Consider the following 15,160-nt stretch of genomic DNA (forward strand, 5'->3'; position numbering starts at 1 on the left):
CTTTTTGAATTGTTTTATTCTGTTTTGGTGTTGTCCTACATATCCTACACGTCCTACAATATTTTTTTGTCCTACATGCTGCTTTCCTCCAAGCAGTCTCTGAAATCTAGGGCCAGTGAAAGAAACAGAATTGATGATGAAAGATGATGAAGTACTGCTTTGCATCTGAATTTAACACTTAATAGTGATCACACATGAGTAATTTTATATGTGAGGGTCACTTTATGTGCAATTTGACGTTATTAGATTTGCCAATCTTATTTAGTAAAGTGTAAGGAGCAACTTATCTCTTGTCAACATTTATCTTTACCATTGCTGCTTTATTGACTGTATAAAAATGACAAAAGAGCTTGAAGTATTATTTTATGTAGGGAAATTGACTTTCCCATATCAAACACAGTTACATGAATTAAACATCGTCAAGAGGAGTGGCACATCTGGATTCCTAACTGAAGGACAGCCCTTTTCCAGCCTGTCAGAGGGACTTTACTGGGGTGTTGCTTCAGCTGTGAAATGAGTTTCTGTAGAATTAAAGTCTTAATCCATCACTAGGATGACATTGGAAAATCAGATGAAAAAGGGAGATCACAGGACAAAGCAGTGAATAAGATGGTGAGGAAGGAGGAACTGAGTTTAGATTCTGAAAATACTGGGTCATGTTGTTTCTGGTATACTTTCAAAGGCATGAAGCAAGAACATATTTGCCCCATTTGGGCATCTTAAAGAACAACAGGAAATGGAACCAAAACAAAGGCAAAAGATAAGGTGAGTAAGCCCATCTGGATGCCTACCTGGGCAACCTGCTCTAGGGAACCTGCTGTGGCAGGGGGGTTGGACCCAATGATCTCTTGAGGTCCCTTCCAATCCATACAATTCTGTGATTCTGTGTAATTAAGCTTGGGTAGGAACCAAGCATTCTGTGGACTGGAAAGTTTTCTGCCATGGCAGAAATGAATTTCAATTTTGACTGCCTGGAAGATGTTCTCACAGAGTTCTTGCCTTTCTTCTGACTGAACATCCAGTTCTGCTTCATTACTCTGTTCTATATATTACAAAATACCTGGGTGGAAACTTAATCAGCTTTTTAATTGCTTAAGGGTGTAAACAGATGTAGATTTTGTAAAGAGCTGTGCCTCAGAAAGGGGTATTGCCCTCTTTATGGTTTGGATATAAATGCCCATCACAGGCCACCTCCTAGAGGTGACTAACTGATTCTGACATGAGTGAGCCAGAGAGAGGCCCCACAAGGAGGTCCTCTGACGGGCCTGAGAGGTTTCTACCCTCAGCCCCTAAGCTCGCTGAGAGAATGTGAGGGGAGACTCCGTGACAGGCAAGTGGGAGAGGGCTTGGAGCCTAACCTCTTCCATTTGTACCACTCTATCCAGAAAAAGTTGTCTGCACACAATGGTCCTTGTAAGCTGGTGCAAACACACTACACATGAAGACATGCTAAGTTGACTAGTACTGATTTTGCTTTGTTTAAGCGTTACACTGTCTGGGAGTATCTAAATCTTCATTGGCCACTTTCAAGGGCAGACTTAGAGGCCAGGAATTGTTTCTTCTTGTGCTTCATTGAAAGACACACTGAGAAGACTACACACAAGTCTACAAATAGCTGGTCTTTAGCCATCTTTCTCTAGCTACAGTGTTTTTCTTAGTCTTCTGTCCCTTTCAGCTGCTGTACTCCAATTCCTTTGCTATGTCTAGCAGTCCCTGCCTGACTGTCTAAAAACATGGCCTGTAAATAAATGAGCAAAACCAAGAGGACCCAACCCTGCTTCAGTATAGCCCCTGGCAAAATTTGTGTCTGTGGCAGCAAGAATTGGGAAAAAACACTTTTTGGAAGCCAGGACTTAAACCGGAAGATCTTGGGTGCTATTCTGCAATATAATGAGCAGTCTGCTTTCAAATCAAAGCTGATCAAATGTCAGGAAAGACAGCAACTTGAAGTAACATTTTCCTTGGGTTTTAGAGGGCAAGTAGACTTTTTAAAGGCTGAAAAGGTTTAGCAATTGTGTATCTCATGGCCAAACCTCATCTGGATCACTGGATTCAGCCCCTGTGGGGTTGAGGCTCACACTTCTCTTAAAGTAACTCAAGTGGTAATATGGGGAGCACGAAGTACTGTCTTCAATGATATTGTCAGAGGCCTCACAGAGCTTGCTGTAAAGACCTTGGGTACCACTGCCCTAACATGAAATCCCGATCCATTCAATTCTATGGCAAACTCCTATCAGCATCAGCGAGCCTAAGGTTCTGTTCAGTATTCTTTGTGCACAGTGGTAAGCACAAGCACTTTTAAATGTACCTATTCAGTTCATATTTCTCAAAACTAAATTGTTTCTGTATTTGCTACTTGGAATAAACAGCTTGATTTTTAAGAATCAATCCCATTTCAGTTATGCAAATACTACAAATTCTCTGACACACCCAGGTGAGGCCTCTGACCTAGATAAAAGCAATGCATCTGTCCTGGCTCTTCATTTTCCTCTGGGGTTCCATCCCTCAAAGATTAATACCTTACGGTAACACTTTTTGAAGTACCTTATGTTTAAGAGAAATCCAGTGATAAATTCCTATCTTTACATCTCTATGACAGAAGACTTCAGAAACTTCAAGAGGGACTGAATATTAACTGAAGACTGAAAGCAAATTAAAAGACAAATAATATTTGACTAAGGGCAAGTTTTGTAAATGTCAAGTGTTCCAAATACACAGAGGAAGGTCCTTGCAACCCATCTCAGGACTTGCTGTGCAATAAATCAAACCTGGAATACAGAATTAGGGGGATTAAAAATAGGCCCTACGTTAACATTTGGGTTGAGTTATAGTTTTGAAATCATCAGTGTAAGTTTGCAGAATTCATGAATAGTGTGTCCTGAGCCTAGCAGTGCAGTGGTATGGCACGATGAAGGCAGAACCACTTCTGTAGCCACAGCTGCAGAAGGAACAAATGCAGCAATCATCCATCCTGCTGCCTCTGCCTCCCCCAAGTCACTTCACTGCCATGGTGGCAGGGTCCTGAACCAAGGCTAGAATCACTGCTCTGCATTCCACAAGATAGGAATATTCCTACCTGATCTTTCTTCACAGTCCTTTATGCTCTTAAATATGTAGTTATAAATGTGAGTGTAGAAATGTTTTTGAAATGAGAAAATTATCCTAGTGTGCATATAGGTTAAATGTTTGGTGTAGAGAATAATTTCTGGACCAAGATGGGAAAATAAGGCTTGCTTTTTATAATGTCACAAGATAACTTCATAGAACATGTATTAAACTGGTTCTGGGTCTGCATAGGGCTCATGGAGACAAGTTTGGGATAAGTAAAATAATTCTGCCCCACTCAAGAGTACAAAACTTAAGTACTGTTAAACAGTTTTTGTGAGGATCCCAGTCTTTTGTTCCTCAAGGCAGCAAGTTCTCTGCTTCTAAAAATAAAGACAAAAACAAACAAACAAACAAAAAAAAGTCCACACCCTGTAATTTGCTGTGCTATATAGGCAGTTTGAGAGGTGTCAACCTCCAGGACAACTAAGACTAGGTAACCAGGAGGTACTGAAGAGACACTAAAAGCTGGGACCTAGCTGTCTGCCAATGAGAACTCTAACCTGGTTTTATTTTGCATCCGATACATAACAATCCATAATGCAGTAATGTGCAATTGGCTACAGAGGAAAGAAGATCACTTAAGTCTGTAGCTGTCTTACACTGACCACGTCAAAAGTGCTGTGAGCTTTTGATCACGCCTCACTCCATCCATTGCATCAATGACAGCTCTGGTTTAATACTCCAGGCTACGTTTTGTGCTTGAAGAGCAGCGCTCTTATGAGAGACAAATATATGCTTACCAAAAATATAACATAGAAATGATTTACTAAGAGATGACAACTAAATATATTGTTTTTATAGGTACTATTCATCTATAATATTTAAAATTGTAAACCCATGTAAATCAACAAACAGAAAATATATTAAAATGCAGTTAAAATTGAATTAAGGAAATGTTTTTGCTATCACCAAACTAATGACTGTTACTGATAATCACAGGGGAAATACAGAAAAACTGCACTGAAAATAAATGTAATGTCTTAATCATAAATACATGAATATTTTAGAGAAACAAAATGGGAAAGAGTCTAGGGAGACTAGATGCTCTTACTGTGTACTTCGAAGTTTTTTATGTCTATCTTAAACACTGACTTTCTTGTGCACATAGTGCATGGTAGGACCACTGCAGTAACCCTTCAATATATTTAAAACCAATTATTGATTTATGCTATCATCCACAACAACAAGTTAACATAGGTTTTACATGGTAATATAAACATGACAAAAGATGAATAACTGCTAATTACTTTGCTTAAGTACAGCCTGCTGTATGCTGCTTGTCTATAAAGTATGAATACATTTTAGCTACATCAAAAGTTGGAAGAGACTAAAATGAGAATATTTTTGAAAAGATCTTGAAAAGATTTTTGAAAAATTTTGAAAAGATTTTTTTGAAAAAAAAAATCAAAAGATCGAGTTTAAAATTAATTTCAGTCATAAACTGATTTATTCACATATGTTCCATATGCAAATTCTGTCCTCTGACTCACTGTTCAATTATTATCGTGGAGAGAATATACTGAGTTCTTCATATCAGAACGATGAATTCCATTCAGTAAGAAATTCAACTCTCTGAAATGCAGGATTGAAATTTATGGGTTTGTAATTTGAATAAACACTTAATATTAAAAGATTCTGTTCAAATAAAGTAGATAGGCGGAGCCAAATCTGTAAACACTGATAAGTAAGTAAGGGAGTTGCCTTGTTGCTAAAGCACAACTTTGTTAGTGATACTATACCACAGAAGTTATAGTTGTATTGATACAGCATTCATTATATGATATATTTTCACCCTCTTATGTAAAATTAGTTTATTTCATTTCCTTTCTGGAAGCATACATTTTAATCAATAGGAAAATTAAACAGACTATTAAAAAGTATTTGGCCCTTCAGGGGGATAAAAATAATTTCTGAAAAGAGCCAAATTTCATTGCTAGGAAACCACGAACTTATCACAGCCCAGGGTGTTAAAAAGATTTGGCTTTGTTACAAGATCTATGGCCATTGTTCCTCATAGACATAGTGCCACCCCAATGTTATTGGTGCCAAAGGAAAATGTAGAAAAAATTGCCATCCTACTGAATCAGGCTTACAGGCCCAAATAGCAATTTCTTCTTTATTTCAAAGGGACCCTAACTATAAATTTCAGAGAATGTTATACTGTTTGCAGGCAGTATGTAAATAGATATTCTTTCAATAGAAATGCATAGAAACATCTCACTGGATACCTGCATTCAAAGGAAAGTGGTGCTAATGTTTGTTCTAGCTAAGCTTATACAATCTATCGCCTCCACCCTGGCTGACGTCAAACCCTGAGGACCTCACAGGATATCTATCCACGATAGAGTAGGGCTGCCATTTCTTTATTTTTTCCATGCACCTTTCATAAAAACTTCATTTTACAAGAAAACATAATTCACTGGTGGCCTAGAACTGAATCCAATGCTGTCTACATTATAATGCTCTAATGCCTAAAGCTTCAAAGATAAGCTGTCTGCTGCTGCAGTGCCAGAAATAGTAGGACAGCAGAACTCAACATCATAGTAGTATTTCTCTTCTGTGTGTATTGCCTTACGCCCTTTTTTAAGCATTGTGTAATTCTCAACAGGTCATCTAAAGCTAGTTTTGGGGTCCTTAAAGTGTCACATTTGAATGTTTGTTTGCAGTAGAGAGATAGCCAAACCTTCTGATCTTGATGTTACTGCCAACTGGCTCTATCACCTGAGGAAGTCTCAGAGGCTTCTTTTACCACATCACTGTGGATGATATGGTTTTCTATCTGCATTTTAGATGTAAACAGTATTTTTAGTCCTTTGGAATTTCCATCTAACATTTCTAAATCAGTTATCTTTGCAAGGCATATGCTAAAACTTCCATAAAATAAGGTTACTTCTATTTTAGAAGCTGCAAACTGTTACACAGGTGCTTGCCTAAGAACACAGTAGAGAATAGTAGAAAAGAAATGAGGAAACCAGTTTCTTAACTGAAATTCTTTAGTCCTTGGTTGTAACTACCAGAAACATATCTTTCTGGGGTAGAGGGTTGAGTGCTACTTTTAAAAAAATAGTAATCAGTATAAATCCATGAATAAAAAACATATTAAAATGATTTTTTCCAGAATCACGTAAGCTGTGTTATACAAAAGACTCATCCCTGCCAGAAGAGCAGTAATGATTTAGCCTCTTCTACATGTATTCCTTTACCCTCAATAGAAAATAACAATAATAAAAAACAAACAAACAAACAAAAACCAGGCTGAGGAACTCTGTACTTTTATGAATGAAATTCTGCCACACGTGAATGTCTCTAGCAGGAGGCAGGAGGGGCTGAGCACCAGTATGCTAGAGCAAAATCTGACCAACCCTGTATTACTGCTTTTAATACAGGCAAGCATCCTCCTAATTGGAATTAGTTGATGACTTGAGGTAAATGAAATAAGCAATAAACTTTATTATTATAATAACAGCAATGAAAAAAAACAAAACAAAACACAAAACAGGGCAAATATTAGATACTGCTTTACAAAGTAAAAAGATGAATGCTTTAATACTTATTAAATTGATAATGAAATGAAGTGAAATACATAAGAACCTACCTGTACAAGTTGGACAGATGCTGCATCCAGAATGGTCTGAAATCTTCTGTATTTTTGTCCAATACTGATGGTTTAGATCTTCATAGTTGTAAACTTCACAGTAATCATATATGGGACTTCTGTTTCTTGGCTTCTGTCTTGCTTTCTTTCTTTCTCTTTCTGTCTTTTGCTCTTTCTCCCTCTCTCTCTTTCTTTCTTCTCCTTCTACTGCTTTGTTTATACCCTGTAACTAAGCACCGTGTGGTGTGGCAAGTGGTGGCTAAGCCAGAAAGCAATAAAGTTCCTCCTCTTGCTTGCAAGCCCAGCCTAGCAGCTCTTGGTCTGAAGTTGAAGGCAACGTCATGGCTGCTGAAGCTGTTTACACTCTTTCCGCTCTTTTTTTTTTTTTTTTTTTTTTTCCCCAATAGTTCACCCGCCAGGTAATAGAGTCAGCTTTTAGGAAGTGGCTCAGTATAAGTCTCTGGGTCTGTCGACATGTAAGAACTCAATTGGATTACCTGACGCACACGGGAGCCTTACATCTAAAGCCCTGTAGACTGATGTCACTTTCTGCCCCCTGCCAATCTAGACAGAAGGAATACACCAAAGCACAGACCGATGGGCTAAGGGGGTGAGTGTGTCTTTTGTGAGCAGCAAAATCCTTCAGACTGAATCAACAATGTAGATAGGATTTTGATGGGTTTGCCTGGCAGAAAAAAAAAAAAAAGGAAAAAAAAAGAAAGCCTTTTTGTTTGTTTGTTTTACATTGATCAATCTGAAAAAAAAATAATGTTTAATTATGGCAAGGTATAGCTCTGCCCAGAGCAGAGCAAAAGGAGCTTGTGGGGTGCTGCAGGGCTACTCTGAACTGTGAACTGAGCATAAGAAAGTGGAAAAAATACCTTAGCAAAATTTCTGTTGGACTTATTCAAGAAACTCTTCATATTAAGTGCTCCTCCACTCTTCTCAATTCTCTTTCTCTTGGCATTCTGTTTTATTCCTTCAGTCTTCAAAACAGTTATCTTCTGGTTTGAGCTAAATAGAAATCCCTCTGCCTCTAAAAAGTCTAAATTTGTTCATTCATTTACTTCCAAATGGTAAAAAAAAAGTCAGAAGAAACGATCAAAATCTGTATTACGTATTGTAATGTCAAATATCCACTTCTAAGGTAACATTAACATCCAGATAGAGCAGACAGCATCTTATTTTTAAAAGCGACACTCAAAAGTTTGATGACAGAGCAGAAAATGTGGTAACATACAAAAGGTCAAAAGCTACATCAAAAAAAAATCAGATCAGGCAACCATCTCTTTTGATCTCCGTGTCTGTGGTAGGCACAAGTCAAGATTATTTTGCCACCAGAAGCTGAAGTCATCATTACACTAGATCCTCATTCTGTCTGATTTATCAGCTGACACTCAGCCATGTTATTTATTGTCTTGCCTTGGACTCTCATTGTCTCCACTCCTGATTCTTGTCCATCAAAAGTGTTCTTCTGGGCAGTAGCTGGAGGATACTTCACTTTCTCCTGCCAGCTTGGTATAAGCATTCCACAAAGCTGAATCTATTTATTCTTTCTCCCTTTTTCCCTGAGCAATGTGATTTGCAAATCCAATTTCAGCTACCACCTTAATGCCAGTGCCTCACAGATGTCTCCACTTTAGAGTTCTCTCTTCATGTCCAGCTTGGATTACCTCTTTGCCTGTCTTCATACAACTGGTCATTTGAGTTCAATATGGCCAGAATTAGCACCCATAAAGTTAGCACTCATTTCCTTATTTCTCACTCCTTTTTTCTTTCTTAGTCACCACGAATGATACCACTGTTATCCCAAGCACATATCCTGTGATTCATCTTCAGTTTGGTCTTCTTCCTGAGTCAACTCTTCCACTGCATCTAGACCCTGACATGTGCTTTTGAATAAAACTTACAAGCTGTGGTCTTCTGTATCTATCTGTAAACAACATTTATTCAGGCTTTCATCACCTCATATCTCAATTGCTGCAAATCCCTCTCTTCTGACAGTGACAAATACAATATTGCCTTATTCAAAACATCACAGAAACATCCATTTTGCTGAACTCTTGCACTGGGCACATCATACATCTTTTTATGTCCCTTCACTGGTACATTTGTAGCTACCCAATTTTATTTAAGTAGATGCGTGTATGATGCTTTTTGTAGAGTTAATAGGGCATGTGGCTTGTTGAATCATTTTGCTAGAAATAACGTGTTATATGAATATGCTCCCATTAAGTCAGGTAGAAATGTTGATTTGATTAACTAATCAAAATGGCTAAATAATTTCTCATCCATCACTTTAAGAAAAGACTCAACCATTCTTCTTGTGAAAACATGGGCCTGATTCTGACCGATCAACACTGATTGAAAACTATTATAGTTCTGTTGATGTAAACAATTGTTCCGGATTCATTAAACCAAATTCCTACCCTTGGTTCCTTCTTGATTCTAAATAGTCATTGAAAAGCATTTGGGGAAATTACTCACCTTGTACTGGTCTGAACCAAAGTGGTATTTCAGACTCATAAACTCAAAGCAGACAATATGGGAGCTTCATTTGAATTCATTCGGTTCACCTATTGAATCCATTACTGTATACAGGTGACATGTATGTGATTGTGGCAAAGTTTATGTAACTAGAGCACTATGAAAGAAGGCTAACAAGATGAAAGACTATTTAGCCCAGTGAAGGAACTGCTGGATGGAGGCTTAGGATCTCCCTTATGTTCTGTCCAGCTTTCTGAGAACTGGCAAGGATTAGAATCCAATTATTCTCTGACATTAATGCCTTTTCATCCCACAGAAGCTGAAGTGTGGGAAGCTCTTAAAGTTTACATAAAGGTGAGGATTATTATTTACTTTTCAGCTGATGGTGGTAGAAACAGGCTGTCAAAACTGCAGTGACAGGTCAGGCATGGTGTTTCTATTAAACAGAGAAGACTCATGGTACTTCTGTTAAGTTTTAACAGTTTTTAGTTCAAAGTCCCACGGAGTGGACCACAAACTGTTTGAGTGGTCAGAGCTAAATGGAGATCACTTGAACCTTCAAAAAAATCTCCCTTTTTGTTTCAAGTCTGCTCAAAGTCATATAACAGAATTTTACTACTTCTGACAGGGAACTTCCATGCATCATCCCTGTACTCAATATAGACAGTTAAAGATTTGTTTCCATGTGCTTTCTAAGCAGATTGGAATAGGTCCAGTCATCTATATTTAGGTTAGCAAAGTAGTAGAGGGATGTGAGTCTGTGCTCTTGTTCGGGTCTTTGCAGCCAGGGGTATTTCACATCAGAGTCTTCATGAGACACCAGGTCTGATTTGTGTGCCCTGATCTCAGTTGTGAAGAAAAAAAAAGGAGTCAGTATGTAAGCAAGGATCTAAGTAAGGAAGTTAATTACAAGTTAATATCTGAACAACCATATCTGAACACTCTGGCTCTCTCTACGAAATAATTCATAAGTAAATGAAAAAAAAAAAAAAAAAAAAAAAAAAAAAAAAACTACACTGAGAATGGAGGAGGGTGTTTTTTAAATTTGTATTTGAAGGGGGCAGGAAGACAGCATAATTCAATTCTTATCTGCCACTGGTGATGGTAACTGGTTTGCCTTAAGAACAATAGTTGGCAAAGGCTGCATCAAACCCCTGAGAGTTTCTAAATCTTCAGGAAGTTCTATGAGACGAGACCCAATTCAAACCTCATTTTTTAATACGATCTGTTTAATTTCTTCTTGCTTCTTTCACTGCTTTTGAGATGTGATGTGAGGCAATAAAACATGATTGAACAAGTAGCTGATGTTTATAATACCTGATTGCTGCTCTGCTGATCCCATAAGTAATTCAATGCTAGGCAGTATTCCTGTGGTATGCCTTTCAATGCATCTTTCTAGGATACAAGAAGAGAGGGTATGAACCAAGTGCTCCATGATAAAAGATACAAGCTGGCATCTTTTAATGGCCAAAAGTTTACAGACTGTAATTGAGTCACTCACTAAATAAGAACTGTAACTTCATAGCATTAATCTGAGGAACAGAAAGAGTGAAACTTCTTTAAAGGTTTCTGGAATATGGTGATGGAATTCCCTGTGTATACACCATGATTCATTTAAAATAGATATTTTATCCAGCAGTGACATTGTTATAAGGAAAAAAAATATATATATATATATATCTTGGAAAAGAGATTCTGTCTTTAGTTTGTTCTTGGCCACCACAATGAAGCCTGCCTACATTCAGATATACTTGTGTGTTGCAGATTAACACTTTACTTACAGAGTTATTCTTTTTTTTTCTACAACAGCTGAAGTGCCAAAATATATTTTTAGTTGTGACATAGAGAATATAATGCCAGAACCCAGCCCAGTGAACCCTCTGTCTAATGCTTTCTAATGCTGTCCTCAGATAATGCCAGACCCCAAGAACTTTTCCTAAATTATATGAAAGCTTGCCTATGCAGAATTACAATTGGCTAGTAATATAAATATAACACTGTGCTGTGTTAGTTCAGTGTGTAGAACTATGAGGCGTGTGATACCATAAGCACTGTTTCCTCATGGTTAAACTCCACTTCTCTCCACAAACAATTTCCAGTTGGCTGGGCATGCCTCCCTGATTGTGCATACTCTGCTGCCAATTTACTCAGTACGCCAGCTCATATAAATAGACTGTTCCTGGAATTATGGCAGCTCAGGAGGACCTTTGCAGGATCCGTGGAGAAGGGGTTAATGGGATTAATGACATTTCAGAGAACACATGGTTTCTTGACTGGACACGCAGAAATGGCCCTTTGGCTGAGCTGAAGTATCCCAGAAGTATCCCCATGAACACGGTCCCACCGTCACAGACACGTTTATAACCTGTCGCATGGTGCCCCGCGGTGGCTGCTTTCCCTCTATTACATTTGCCAAAGCCAGGAACTGCTCAATTGATTTTGATTACTACTTTAAAAAAATCTTAATATCAATTAATGATTATTTGCTAAAAGTCAGAATTCAACTGTAAAACAACATTTGGCAATTAGTGCCTGTTTCTAGTTCTCTTCAAAGAGGGAATAGATCCCTCCACCTACTTCCTTGAAGTTGATTTTGTGCTGCTTTTTAAGACATAATTAAGTAAAAAATCTAGCTGTTAGAGTGTTTCTATTATTAGGTTCCTTTTGATTTGTATGGTTATCAAACTAAAAGATCTTAATGTCTGATGAAGCTATCAACAATTAGAATGTGTGATTCTTGGTTCATTTTTTGTACACTTTTCAGGCTGTGTTATGTTAATTTGGTTTTTGATTATAATTAGTTTCTAGCACATTTCCATTTCACTTTCTCATATGAAATGCTACTTTTGTGCCACAACCAATAGTAAAGAGATGTTGAAAGATACTACCAAACTGTTTTGTTCACTTCACATAGGCATTTGTATTACTTCTGGAATTTTCTAAAATGTTTGGAAGTCTGAGCTTTGCTTCCACATATGTCTCCCTTAGCAAATAGTATTTATCAACTTATTTTCATAAGAGGACATGGATGTTGATCCTGGCTGTGACTTATCAAGTGCTAGTGTGGAAAAACTGTCCCCCTAATACCCACAGTCCCTGCTGATCTCTTCGTGATGAGAAAATCAGTAAGGCACAGAGAGGATTTCTTTTGTTCATTTCCAACAGACAGGCTGCACTGCTGCAAGGTATCTAGGTGTCTGTGTGATGATGATATATAAATGTTTAAAATAAATAAATGATAGAATTACAGCGGCTGCATGTTTGCACAGGTGGTTCAGGCTGAGAAGTCCAATGAAATTCAACTTCTTGTAATGCAATCTATTGAAAATTGCTTAAGAAATGCTAGGTGGTTCATTCTTGCAAAGAAATATCTTTAAATAGATAACTGAAAAAATCTTTTAAAAAATCCGTACATGCAGTTCTTTACCTGTTTGTCTAAATGTTGCTATCTTGTAGTTACAACTCATGCCTAGAATATCTTGTTTCTATTTTCAGCTTGTCTAAAATGACTGCAGGCATAATCAAATATTTGCTTGTGGAGCAGCTATTGTGGTTTAAGGAGTTGCCACGTTGTATCTGTTCACTACAATCCCACTCAGCTGAAGCCTGTTGGGTTACTATGTGTATTATGCTATTCATTTTTGGTGCAAAAGTAAATCCTTATTCCTTAATACTGAAGTTCTGTGGTTGAAAAGGGGTTTTTTTTTATAGCTTTGTACTGTTATTTGATGCTATAGTTTCTAATTTTTGATATTTTGATAATTGAAAGTTGGGTCAGATAACTCAGGTCCATTGCTTTGACACCAGAGATTTCTACCTGAATTACGTTTGCTTTGCAGTTTATAAACATTGATATGTTAAAACAGTGTTTGCTACTAAGAATGTGGTAATTGATAAGAACTTAATGAAAATACTCAGAAATGACAAAACTACATCCCTAATGCAATTTCATGACTGCTGAATCCAGACATTTCAATATGATGTTCATAAATATACTGTTATTTGAATATATAGGAGTGAGAAAGCTTGCAGTGTTTTGACATAATTCAGAGTTTTCTGGCACTGCTTTTCTATCAAAATATTTATTAGACACTCAAAAACAGTGTATTTTAAAACAGCAGGCCAAATACATGACTAATGCTGCTTGGACACCTGAACTGGAGACTTAAAAAGTCACTTAGACATACATCTCTGTTTAGAAGTGCCAACTTTGAAAACTATAAAATCTTAACGAGAATTAGATTATGCCCTGGAAAATAAATGTGACAAATCTAGATTCTAAGCAAAACACCATTTTGTACTTTAAAGGGACTGTTACCCTTCTGTACTTGCAAATCTTTATACAGTCTTACCTCAAGTAGGATGATCAGGAGCAATAACTCTCCCCAAAAGATAAATAGTAAGGGTGCAGATAAATAGCAAGGGTACGGATCATCTGTAAAGCCACGAGTCTTGTTGCAGATAACCGTGCTGCCAGAACCTCATCGGTTTCTTGCAGTGAAGAGCCCAGTGGTTAACACCAGAGGTCCTCTCACCAATAGAATTGTGTGAAGGTACCACAACCTGCATCAGCCAAAATCAGCAGGGCTAATCCATCTGCTGGTGAAGATAGATATGACCTACCCAGATTAAATTTTGCCTGCAGTGTGTCTTGGGGATTCATGTTGCCCCTTCTGCCAGCTGAGTTTTGCCACTGGCACACATAAGCATGGCAGGGAATGCAATGTCTGACCGTGATCTAATATACTTCGGCAAGGTGAACTCTCAAGCCTGAACACAGGCTAATTCAGTTCTGGGACTGTCCCATGGAAGTGATCAGAGGTGAGGTGGGAGACACTGTCAGTCTTGGAAACACTCTAAGAGCCTAGTGGGATCTAGAAAGGCTTGGGGGTAGACTCTGAGCAACAGTTCTGTTTTGTTTTGTTTTGTTTTCCTGTAAACCATTGTGTATATGTCTGTGGGAAACTGTAGAAGAACCACTTTAACATAGGGAGTGGAAATGGGCTTGCTTAAATGGAGAATTTTAAGGGTGGAGAGTGCAAAGATTTCCATAAAGTGGGCATATGAGTAGTAGTACGTGAACAGCTCTCTGGAACTGAAGCTTTTAACATCATGATAGTGGGTGAAATTTCTGAAGCAGGTCTTTAGTATATCCAAATCCGTGCCTATTACAACCATGCAGAAGGACAAAAGCTGCTAGCAGCAACCATCTCACTGTAATATGTGCTATCTTCAAAAATGTGGCATAAACCATTCAAATGTTTGGCAAAGTGTAAGATGTGAAATGTCCGTTTTACTGTGCCCTGTGCCTATGTGGAAGATTTTATGTTTTGGTACACTGCTCATAATTTCTTTTTGTACTACGTGGTGTCAATGTATGAAAGCTTGCTTCAAGTGTATTGACATGGCTCTGAAGCATTGAGAAGCCTTGTGTCATCTCTGAACAGGGACATTTGTGGAAGAAGAAAAGAAGAAGGAAGAAGGAAGGAGAAAGGAAAAAAGAAACCAAACAAAACATTGAAGAAAAAAAAGTATTGCACACCAGGTGCCAAGAGCCAAAGGCAGCGGTAATGAATAACTCCAAATCTCACAACGAGGCACGGAAGGTTTACAGAAAAGGCAGTGCCAGGCCAGCTGCAGACCAAGAGCACGTCCCAGCCCCCAGCCGCCCAGCGAGGAGACCAGGCGCTGGCAGGCCGGGGCTGCCGAGCCGGGGAGGATGCCGAGGAGCGCAGGAGGGCGGCTGCCGGGGCAGGAAGGCGCCCACCTGCAAGGCGCCCGCTTCGGGCAGCGGGGCGGGAGGCCGGGTGCAAGGCACGGAGCGGCTCCGGGAGGGCACCCGACCCCCGGCCCCCGGCCCCCGTCCCCCGTCCCCGGGCCGCCCACAGGGCTCCGTGCCCGGAAGGGGGCGGCCCGGCAGCGGCGGAGCCCGTGCCCACGGGCGGGGCTGAGCGGAGGGGGCGGGCAGCC

At 38.8% G+C, this 15,160-nt stretch overlaps 1 protein-coding gene across 2 annotated transcripts in view; it reads right to left on the bottom strand.

Annotated features, from left to right (window-relative positions):
- Positions 1-6,964, bottom strand: part of FRMPD2 (FERM and PDZ domain containing 2) — a 74,447-nt gene extending 67,483 nt beyond the window's left edge. Inside the window, exon 1 of one of the 2 annotated variants that reach the window (XR_014694896.1) lies at positions 6,704-6,964. The gene's annotated coding sequence lies outside the window, so the exon portion shown is untranslated. The remainder of the gene's footprint in view (positions 1-6,703) is intronic. The other variant, XM_084525663.1, reaches the window with a different exon arrangement.
- Between the last annotated feature and the right edge of the window lie 8,196 nt (positions 6,965-15,160).

The sequence above is a fragment of the Aythya ferina genome (genome assembly GCF_964211825.1).
Source record: "Aythya ferina genome assembly, chromosome: 7".
Lineage (NCBI taxonomy): Eukaryota > Metazoa > Chordata > Aves > Anseriformes > Anatidae > Aythya > Aythya ferina.